Source organism: Nicotiana tabacum, chromosome 19, assembly GCF_000715075.1.
Source record: "Nicotiana tabacum cultivar K326 chromosome 19, ASM71507v2, whole genome shotgun sequence".
Taxonomy (NCBI): domain Eukaryota; kingdom Viridiplantae; phylum Streptophyta; class Magnoliopsida; order Solanales; family Solanaceae; genus Nicotiana; species Nicotiana tabacum.
Window position 1 is genome coordinate 96,316,124 of NC_134098.1, and position 10,747 is coordinate 96,326,870.

Consider the following 10,747-nt stretch of genomic DNA (forward strand, 5'->3'; position numbering starts at 1 on the left):
CCGGGCCATTAAATACGACCTAAGGAACCATAGTCACCGCCCCGCCATGATTGTTCCTCATTTTTTGCATTTTAAGGCCAAAAAACTAGAATTCAGCCTCATTCCAATATTTTCGTGTGCAATAGCCCACGCCTTCCCAGTGGATTGGCCCCCCAGAACCGGATCGCCTAAAAATTTTCCGTTCCATCAAATTCGACCTATGGAACTATAGTCACCGCCCCGCCATGACCTTTCCTCATGTTTTGCATTTTACGGCCAAAAAACTAGAATTCTACTAGATTCTAATATTTTCGTGGGTTGTAGCCCACCCTTTCCGAGTAGGCCGGGCCCCTCGGAGCCGGATCGCCTAAATTTTTCCGGATCATCATATACGACCTAAGGAACCATAGTCACCACCCCTCCATGACCTTTCCTCATTTTTTTCATTTTACGGCCAAAAAACTAAAATTCCGCCCGATTCCCATATTTTCGTGTGCAATAGCCCGCGCCTTCCAAGTGGTCCCAGGACCCCCGGTCCCCGATCGCTTAAAATTTTTCTAGGCCATCAAATAAGACATAAGGAACCATAGTCACCGCCCCACTATGATAGTTCCTCTTGTTTTGCATTTTACGGCCAAAAAACTAGAATTTCGCCCGATTCTCATATTTTCTTGTGCTATAGCCCACGCCTTCCAAGTGGTCCAGGGACCCCTGGACGCCGGTCGCCTAAAAGTTTTTCCAGGCCATCAAATACGACCTAAGGAACCATATTCACCGCACCTCCATAACATTTCTTCATTTTTTGCATTTTACGGCAGAAAAACTAGAATTCCGCCTGATTCCCATATTTTTGTGTGTTATTGCCCACACCTTCCAAGTGGTCCCGGGATCCTCGGACCCCGATCGCCTAAAAATTTTCCGGGCCATAAAATACGACCTAAGGAACCATATTCACCGCACTTCCATGACATTTGTTTATTTTTTGCATTTTACGGAAGAAAAACTAGAATTCCGCCCGATTCCAATTTTTTCGTGTGTTATAGCCCACGCCTTCCAAGTGGTCCCGGGATCCTCGGACCTCGATCGCGTAAAATTTTTCTAGGGCATCAAATAATACCTAAGGAACCGTAGTCACCACCCTGCCATGATCGTTCCTCATTTTTTGCATTTTTCAGCCAAAAAACTAGAATTCCGCCTAATTCTCATATTTTCATGTGCTATATAGCCCACGCCTTCCAAGTGGTCCCAGGACCGCCGGACCCCGATCGCCTAAAATTTTTTCGGGCAATCAAATACGACCTAAGGAACCATAGTCACCGCCTCGCCATAATCGTTCCTCGTGATTCCTATATTTTTTGTGTGCGCCCACGCCTTCCGAGTGGGCCGGGACCCCCAGACTCAGATCGCCTAAAATTTTTCCGGGCCATTAAATACGAACTAAGGAACCATATTCACCGTCTCGCCATGATCGTTCCTCATGTTTTGCATTTTTCGGCTAAAAAACTAGAATTCTGCCTGATTCCCATATTTTCTTGTGCTATAGCCCACGCCTTCCAAGTGGTCCAAGGACCCCCGGACGCCGATCGCCCAATTATTTTTCCAGGCCATCAAATACGACCTAAGGAAACATATTCACTGAACCTCCATGACATTTCTTTATTTTTTGCATTTTACGGCAGAAAAACTAGAATTTCGCCCGATTCCCTTATTTTCGTGTACTATTCCCACGCCTTCCAAGTGCTCCCCGGACCCCGATCGCCTAAAGAATTTTCGGGCCATCAAATACCACCTACGGAACCATAGTCACCTCCCCGCCAAGATCGTTCCTCATTTTTTGCATTTTACGGCCAAAACATTAAAATTCCGCTCGATTCCCATATTTTAGTGTGCTATAGCCCACGCCTTCCAAGTGGTCCCGGGACCCCCGCACCCCGATCTCCTAAAATATTTCCGGGCCATTAACCATAGTCACCGCCCCGCCATGATTGTTCCTCATTTTTTGCATTTTAAGGCCAAAAAACTAGAATTCCGCCTCATTCCCATATTTTCGTGTGCAATAGCCCACGCCTTCCCAGTGGATTGGCCCCCCAGAACCGGATCGCCTAAAAATTTTCCGTTCCATCAAATTCGACCTATGGGACCATAGTCACCGCCCCACCATGACCTTTCCTCATGTTTTGCATTTTACGGCCAAAAAACTAGAATTCTACTAGATTCTAATTTTTTCGTGGGCTGTAGCCCACCCCTTCCGAGTAGGCCGGGCCCCTCGGAGCCGGATCGCCTAAATTTTTCCGGACCATTATATACAACCTAAGGAACCATAGTCACCACCCCTCCATGACCTTTCCTCATTTTTTTCATTTTACGGCCAAAAAACTAAAATTCCGCCCGATTCCCATATTTTCGTGTGCAATAGCCCGCGCTTTCCAAGTGGTCCCAGGACCCCCAGTCCCCGATCGCTTAAAATTTTTCTAGGCCATCAAATAAGACATAAGGAACCATAGTCACCGCCCCACTATGATAGTTCCTCTTGTTTTGCATTTTACGGCCAAAAAACTAGAATTCCGCCCGATTTTCATATTTTCTTGTGCTATAGCCCACGCCTTCCAAGTGGTCCAGGGACCCTTGGACGCCGGTCGCCTAAAAGTTTTTCCAGGCCATCAAATACGACCTAAGGAACCATATTCACCGCACCTCCATAACATTTCTTCATTTTTTGCATTTTACGGCAGAAAAACTAGAATTCCGTCCGATTCCCATATTTTCGTGTGTTTTAGCCCACGCCATCCAAGTGGTCCCGGGATCCTCGGACCCCGATCGCCTAAAAATTTTCCGGGCCATAAAATACGACCTAAGGAATGATAGTCACCACCTCGCCATGAACGTGCCACATTTTTTGCGTTTTTCAGCCAAAAAACAAGAATTCCGCCTGATTCTCATATTTTAATGTGCTATAGCCCACGCCTTCCAAGTGGTCCAGGGACCCCCGGTCGCCGATCGCCTAAAATTGTTTCCACGCCATTAAATATGACCTAAGGAACCATATTCACTACACCTCCATGACATTTCTTTATTTTTTGCATTTTACGGCAGAAAAACTAGAATTCCGCCCGATTCCCATATTTTCGTGTGTTATAGCCCATGCCTTCCAAGTGGTCTCGGGATCCTCGGACCCCGATAGCCTAAAATTTTTCTGGGCCATAAAATACGACCTAAGGAACTATAGTCACCACACCGCCATGATCATTCGTCATTTTTTTCATTTTTCAGCCAAAAAACTAGAATTCTGCCTGATTCTCAAATATTCGTGTGATATAGCCCACGCCTTCCGAGTGGTCCCGGGACCGCCGAACCCCGATTGCCTAAAGTTTTTCCGGGCAATCAAATACGACCTAAGGAACCATAGTCACCGCCTTTCCATAGTCGTTCCTCGCGATTCCTATATTTTCGTGTGCGCTCACGCCTTCCGAGTGGGCTGAGACCCCCAGACTCGGATCGCCTAAAGTTTTTCCGGGCGATTAAATATGACCTAAGGAACCATATTCACCGTCCCGCCGTGATCGTTCCTCATGTTTTGCGTTTTTTGGGCCAAAACACTAGAATTCCATCCGATTCCCATATTTTCGTATGTTATATAGCCCACGCCTTCCAAGCGGTACCAGGATCCCCGGACCCCGATCTCTTAAAATTTTTCTAGGCCATCAAATACGACCTAAGGAACCATATTCACCGACCCGCCATGATCGTTCCTCATATTTTGCATTTTTTGGCCAAAAAACTAGACTATCGCCTCATTCCCATATTTTCGTGTGCAGCCCACGCCTTCCCAGTGGGTAGGGTCACCCGAGGACAGATCGCCTTAAATTTTTCCGGACCATCAAATACGACCTAAGGAACCATAGTCACCGCCCCGCCATGACCTTTCCTCATTTTTTTGCATTTTACAGACAAAAAAACTAGAATTCCGCCTGATTCTCATATTTTCATGTGCTATAGCCCACGCCTTCCAAGTGATCCAGGGACCCCCGGTCGCCGATCGCCTAAAATTGTTTCCACGCCATTAAATATGACCTAAGGAACCATATTCACTACACCTCCATGACATTTCTTTATTTTTTGCATTTTACGGCAGAAAAACTAGAATTCCGCCCGATTCCCATATTTTCGTGTGTTATAGCCCATGCCTTCCAAGTGGTCTCGGGATCCTCGGACCCCGATAGCCTAAAATTTTTCTGGGCCATAAAATACGACCTAAGGAACTATAGTCACCACACCGCCATGATCATTCGTCATTTTTTTCATTTTTCAGCCAAAAAACTAGAATTCTGCCTGATTCTCAAATATTCGTGTGATATAGCCCACGCCTTCCGAGTGGTCCCGGGACCGCCGAACCCCGATTGCCTAAAGTTTTTCCGGGCAATCAAATACGACCTAAGGAACCATAGTCACCGCCTTTCCATAGTCGTTCCTCGCGATTCCTATATTTTCGTGTGCGCTCACGCCTTCCGAGTGGGCTGAGACCCCCAGACTCGGATCGCCTAAAGTTTTTCCGGGCGATTAAATATGACCTAAGGAACCATATTCACCGTCCCGCCGTGATCGTTCCTCATGTTTTGCGTTTTTTGGGCCAAAACACTAGAATTCCACCCGATTCCCATATTTTCGTGTGTTATATAGCCCACGCCTTCCAAGCGGTACCAGGACCCCGATCTCTTAAAATTTTTCTAGGCCATCAAATACGACCTAAGGAACCATATTCACCGACCCGCCATGATCGTTCCTCATATTTTGCATTTTTTGGCCAAAAAACTAGACTATCGCCTCATTCCCATATTTTCGTGTGCAGCCCACGCCTTCCTAGTGGGTAGGGTCACCCGAGGACAGATCGCCTTAAATTTTTCCGGACCATCAAATACGACCTAAGGAACCATAGTCACCGCCCCGCCATGACCTTTCCTCATTTTTTGCATTTACGGCCAAAAAACTAGAATTTCGCCAAATTCCAATATTTTTCGTGTGCTATAGCCCACGCTTTCCGAGTAGGCCGGGCCCACCGGAGCTGGATCGCCTAAATTTTTCCGAACCATAATATACGACCTAAGGAACCATAGTCACCGCCCCGCCATGACCTTTCCTTATTTTTTGCATTTTATGCCAAAAAACTAAAATTCCGCCCGCTTCCCATATTTTCGTGTGTTATAGCCTGTGCCTTCCAAGTGTTCCCAGGACCCCCAGACCCCGATCGCTTAAAAAATTTCTAGGCCATCAAATAATACCTAAGGAACCATAGTCACCACCTCGCCATAATCGTTCCTCGCGATTCCTATATTTTCGTGTGCGCCCACGCCTTTCGAGTGGGCCGGGACCGCTGGATTCGAATCGCCTAAAATTTATCCGAGCCTTTAAATACGACCTAAGGAATCATATTCACCGTCCTGCCTTGATCGTTAGTCATGTTTTGCATTTTTCGGCCAAAAAACTAGAATTCCGCCCGATTCCCATATTTTCTTGTACTATAGCCCACGCCTTCCAAGTGGTCTAGGGATCCCCGGACGCCGATCGCCTAAATTTTTATCCAGGCCATCAAATACGACCTAAGGAACCATATTCACCTCACCTCCATGACATTTCTTTATATTTTGCATTTTACAGCAGAAAAACTAGAATTCCGCCCGATTCCCATATTTTTGTGTGTTATAGCCCACGCCTTCCAAGTGGTCCCGGCATCCTCGGACCCCGATCGCCTAAAAATTTTCCGGGCCATAAAATACGACCTAAGAACCATAGTCACCACACCGCCATGATCGTGCCTCATTTTTTGCATTTTTCAGCCAAAAAACTAAAATTTCGCCCGATTCCCATATTTTCTTGTGCTATAGCCCACGCCTTCCAAGTGAGCCAGGGACCCCTGGTCGCCGATCGCCTAAAACATTTTCCAGGCCATCAAATACGACCTAAGGAACCATATTCACCGCACCTCCATGAAATTTCTTTATTTTTTGCATTTTACGGTAGAAAAACTAGAATTCCGCCTGATTCCCATATTTTCGTGTATTATAGCCCACGCCTTCCAAGTGGTCCCAGGATCCTCGAACCCCGATCGCCTAAAAATTTTCTAGGCCATCAAATAATACCTAAGGAACCATAGTCACTGCACCGCCATGATCGTTCCTCTTGTTTTGCATTTTACGGCCAAAAAACTAGAATTCCGCCCGATTCCCATATTTTCTTGTGCTGTAGCCCAAGCCTTCCAAGTGGTTCAGGGACCCCCGGACCCCGATCGGCTAAAATTTTTTCCAGGCCATCAAATACGACCTAAGGAACCATATTCACCGCACCTCCATGACATTTCTTTATTTTTTGCATTTTACTTCAAAAAAACTAGAATTCTGCCCGATTCCCATATTTTCGTGTGCCTTCAAAGTGGTCCCGGGATCCTCGGACCCCGATAGCCTAAAATTTTTCTGGGCCATAAAATACGACCTAAGGGACCATAGTCACCACACCGCCATGATCATTCGTCATTTTTTTCATTTTTCAGCCAAAAAACTAGAATTCTGCCTGATTCTCAAATATTCGTGTGATATAGCCCACGCCTTCCGAGTGGTCCCGGGACCGCCGAACCCCGATTGCCTAAAGTTTTTTCGGGCAATCAAATACAACCTAAGGAACCATAGTCACCGTCGCGCCATGACCTTTCCTCACGATTCCTATATTTTCGTGTGCACCCACGCCTTCCGAGTGGGCCGGGACCCCCGAACTCGGATCGCCTAAAGTTTTTCCGGGCGATTAAATACGACCTAAGGAACCATATTCACCATCCCGCCGTGATCGTTCCTCATGTTTTGCGTTTTTTGGGCCAAACCACTAGAATTCCACCCGATTCCCATATTTTCGTACGCTATATAGCCCACGCCTTCCAAGCGGTACCAGGACCCCTGGACCCCGATCTCTTAAAATTTTTTGGCCCATCAAATACGACCTAAGGAAGCATAGTCACCGCCCCTCCATGACCTTTCCTCATTTTTTGCATTTTACGGCCAAAAAACTAGAATTTTGCCAGATTCCAATATTTTCGTGTGCTAGCCCACGCTTTCCGAGTAGGCCGGGCCCCCCGGAGCCGGATCGCCTAAATATTTCCGAAACATCATATACGACCTAAGGAACCATGACCTTTCCTTATTTTCTGCATTTAACGGCCAAAAAACTAAAATCCCGCCCGATTCCCATATTTTCGTGTGCTATAGCCTGCGCCTTCCAAGTGGTCCCAGGACCCCCGGACCCCGATCGCTTAAATTTTTCTAGGCCATCAAATAATACCTAAGGAACCTTAGTCACCACCTCGCCATTATCGTTCCTCGCGATTCCTATATTTTCGTGTGCGCCCACGCCTTCCGAGTGCGTCGGGAACCCTGGATTCGGATCGCCTAAAATTTTTCCGAGCCTTTAAATACGACCTAAGGAATCATATTCACCGTCCTGCCTTGATCGTTCATCATGTTTTGCATTTTTCGGCTAAAAACTAGAATTCCGCCCGATTCCCATATTTTCTTGTTCTATAGCCCACGCCTTCCAAGTGGTCCAGGGATTCCCGGACGCCGATCGCCTAATATTTTTTCCAGGCCATCAAATACGACCTAAGGAACCATATTCACCTCACCTCCATGACATTTCTTTATTTTTTGCATTTTACAGCAGAAAAACTAGAATTCCGCCTGATACCCATATTTTCATGTGTTATAGCCCACACCTTCCAAGTGGTCGCGGGATCCTCGGACCCCGATCGCCTAAAAATTTTTCGGGCCATAAAATACGTCATAAGGAACCATAGTCACCACCCTGCCATGATCTTTCCTCATTTTTTGCGTTTTTCAGCCAAAAAACTAGAATCCCGCCCGTTTCCCATATTTTCTTGTGCTATAGCCCACGCCTTCCAAGTGGTCCAGAGACCCCCGGATGCCGATTGCCTAAAAAAATTTCCAGTCCATCAAATACGACCTAAGGAACCATATTCGCCGCACCTCCATGACATTTCTTTATTTTTTGCATTTTATGGCAGAAAAACTAGAATTCCGCCCGATTCCCATATTTTCGTGTGTTATAGACCAAGCCTTCCAAGTAGTCCCGGGATCCTATATTTTTGTGTGCGCCCACGCCTTCCGAGTGGGCTGGGACCCCCGAACTCGGATTGCCTAAAGTTTTTCCGGGCGATTAAATACGACCTAAGGAACCCTATTCACCGTCCCGTCGTGGTCGTTCCTCATGATTTGGGACAAAACACTAGAATTCCACCCGATTCCCATATTTTCGTGTGCTATAGCCCACGCCTTCCAAGCAGTACGAGGACCCCCAGACCCCGAACTCTTAAAAATTTTCTGGGCCATCAAATACATCCTAAGGAACCATAGTCACCGACCCGCCATGATCGTTCCTCATATTTTGCATTTTTTGGCCAAAAAACTAGACTATCGCCTCATTCCCATATTTTCTTGTGCTATATAGCCCACACCTTCCCAGTGGGTAGGGGCCTCCGGGGTCGGATCGCCTAAAATTTTTCCGGCACATCAAATACGATCTAAGGAACCATAGTCACCGTCCCGCCATGACCTTTCCTCATTTTTTGCATTTTACGGCCAAAATACTAGAATTCCGCCCAATTCTAATATTTTCGTCTGCTATAGTCCACGCCTTCCAAGTGGGCGGGCCCCCCGAACTAGGATCGCCTAAAAGTTTTCCAAGCCATCAAATACGACCTAAGGAACCATAGTCACCCCCTTGCCATGATCGTTCCTTGTATTTTTGCGTTTTCCGGCCAAAAAACTAGAATTCCGCGTGATTCCCATATTTTCGTATGCTATAGACCACGCTTTCCAAGTGCTCCCCGGACCCCGATCGCCTAAAAATTTTCCGGGCCATCAAATACGACCTAAGGAACCATAGTCACTGCCCCGCCAAGAGCGTTCCTCATTTTTTGCATTTTACGGCGAAAACACTAAAATTCTGCTCGATTCCTATATTTTCGTGTGCTATAGCCCACGGCTTCCAAGTTGTCCCGGGACCCCCAGACCCCGATCTCCTAAAAGTTTTTTGGGACATTAAATACGACCTAAGGAACCATAGTCACCGACCCGCCATGATTGTTCCTCATGTTTTGCATTTTACGGCCAAAAAACTAGAATTCTGCCTGATTCCCATATTTTCGTGTGCAATAGCCCACACCTTCCGTAGGGGCCTCCAGAACCGGATCGCCTAAAATTTTTCCGTTCCATCAAATACGACCTAAGGAACCATAAGTCACCGCCCTGCCATGGCCTTTCCTCATGTTTTGCATTTTACGGCCAAAAAACTAGAATTCTGCTAGATTCCAATATTTTCGTGGGCTATAGCCCACCCCTTCCGAGTAGGTCGGGCCCCCCGAAGCCGGATCGCCTAAATTTATCCGGACCATCATATACGACCTAAGGAACCATAGTCACCACCCCGCCATGACCTTTCCTCATTTTTTTTTATTTTACGGCCAAAAAACTAAAATTCCGCCCGATTCCCATATTTTCATGTGCTATAGCCCGCGCCTTCCAAGTGGTCCCAGGACCCTCGAACCCCGATCGCTTAAAATTTTTCTAGGCCAGCAAATAAGACATAAAGAACCAAAGTCACTGCCCCGTCGTGATAGTTCCTCTTGTTTTGCATTTTACGACCAAAAAACTAGAATTCCGCCCGATTCCCATATTTTCGTATGGTAGCCCACGCCTTCCAAGTGGTCCCGGGACCTGCGGACCCCGATCGCCTAAAATTTTTCCAGTACATCAAATATGACATAAGGAAAAAATGTCACTGCCCTACCGTGAAACTTCCTCATTTTTTGTGTTTTTCGGCCAAACAAACTAGAATTTCGCCCGATTCCCATATTTTCGTGTGCTATAGGCCATGCCTTCCGAGTGGTCACGGAACCGCCGGACCCTGATCGCCTAAAGTTTTTTAGGGCAATCAAATACGACCTAAGGAACCATAGTCACCGCCTTGCCATAAGCGTGCCTCGCGATTCCTATATTTTCGTGTGCGCCCACGCCTTCCGAGTGGGCCGGGACCCCCGAACTCGGATCGCCTAAAGTTTTTCCGGGCGATTAAATTCGACCTAAGGAACCATATTCACCGTCCCGCAGTGATCGTTCCTCATGTTTTGTGTTTTTCGGCCAAAACACTAGAATTCCACCCGATTCCCATATTTTCGTGTGCTATAGCCCACGCCTTCCAAGCAGTACCGGGACCCCCGAACCCCGATCTCTTAAAATTTTGCCGGGCCACCAAATACGAACTAAGGAACCATAGTCACCGACCCGCCATGATCGTTCCTCATATTGCCTCATTCCCATTTTTTCGTGTGCTATAGCCCACGCCTTCCCAGTGGGTAGGGGCCCCCGGGGTCGGATCGCCTAAAATTTTTCCGGCCTATCAAATATGACCTAGGGAACAATAGTCACCACCCCACCATGACCTTTCCTCATTTTTTGCATTTTACGGCCAAAAATCTAGAATTCCGCCCAATTCCCATATTTTCGTGTGCTATAGCCCACGCCTTCCAAGTGGACCGGGCCCCCGGACTCGGATCGTCTAAAAGTTTTCCAGGCCATCAAATACGACGTAAGGAACCATATTCACCCCCTTGCCATGATCGTTCCTTCTTTTATTTGCATTTTACGGCCAAAAAGCTAGAATTCCGCGTGATTCCCATATTTTCGTGTGCTATAGCCCACGCCTTCCAAGTGCT